The sequence below is a fragment of the Nematolebias whitei genome, chromosome 7 (assembly GCF_014905685.2).
Source record: "Nematolebias whitei isolate Nwh7 chromosome 7, NemWhi1, whole genome shotgun sequence".
NCBI classification, from domain to species: domain Eukaryota; kingdom Metazoa; phylum Chordata; class Actinopteri; order Cyprinodontiformes; family Rivulidae; genus Nematolebias; species Nematolebias whitei.
Genome location: NC_056504.1, coordinates 25,557,146 through 25,558,304, shown reverse-complemented (window position 1 = coordinate 25,558,304; position 1,159 = coordinate 25,557,146). Strand labels below are relative to the sequence as shown.

Below are 1,159 nucleotides of genomic sequence, written 5' to 3'. Positions count from 1 at the left end.
CTGCTAAAGATACAATCTGATATTCGCCTCCTGACTTTCCCTTCATGATTGTCTTTTGTTCTGGCACCCTTTGAGTAACTCTGCCAAACAATTGGAAGCCTTTCATGTGAAAAGAATCCCATAGTTCCTCCTTGTCTTTTAATGAAGCAACCAGTTTCTATGAAGAATGTGAGGGAAAATGCTTTTGACCATAAATAAAAACACTTTTGTATTACAAAAAAAGTGTATGTGTATCAAAGAAAACATTTACAACATTCATATAAATTATACAATTGATGGTTAAATTAAAGCTTAGCATCCCTTGAACAAGTCGCTTTAGTTTATGTCACGTCTTTAACATGTCAGGATGTCTTGCTCATAGAATGTGTAGTCAATAACTTTCAGCCAGGGGCGATTCTAGAATCTGACTTTTAGGGGTGCTTAGCCCCCAGTGCTGATGATGGCTTGAACAACACACCCATGGTGACGATTGTGAGAAGTACAAAAGCTTACAGCACCTGGTGTTCCCAGGCCGTCTCCCATTCAAATACTATCCAAACCTGACCCTGCTTAGCTTCCGATATCAAATGAGATGGAGCATGTTCAGGGTGGTATGGCTGTAAATGAGCTCAGTCTCAAATAAGTCTTTAAAAGAATCATATCAACTAAAGACTAAACTTATGCAACCAGAAGATAAACACAAAACAAAGCACAGCTTTAAGCGTTAACCTTTAATTTAACTATTAACCTCTGACTGCAAAGTGTTTGTAATGCAAAACTCCGACAATGCTGTCGTAGGAAAATCTTGCTCCTGCAGGTAAGGGGCGTTTACCTTCGAGACAAATTGAGATTGCCGATTGGTCAGTAGCTGACGAGCGTACTGGATTGATTGACAGGTGGCGTCAAGGATCGAGATCGTGCAAAAAAATCATAGATCTTACTGGCCAGTTTAAGAGTGTCATCATTTAGTCCATATTTATTACAAATGTATTAACTATTTCAGTGAATCTAAGATTTGAGCATTAGCTTCCTTACAAAATCGTAATGATGGTTTCTTTATATTTCAGGGGTGCTGAGTTAAAATTTACGGGTGCTTGAGCACCCCGAGGCTAAAATCACCACTGCTCTCAGCTGCTACCACACTGAATTATACATCAATATCTAAAATTGTGAAAATTAA

At 38.5% G+C, this 1,159-nt stretch overlaps 1 pseudogene; it reads right to left on the bottom strand.

The window, feature by feature from the left end:
* Positions 1-485: 485 nt before the first annotated feature.
* LOC119412907 lies at positions 486-604 on the bottom strand (annotated as a pseudogene).
* Positions 605-1,159: the final 555 nt, after the last annotated feature.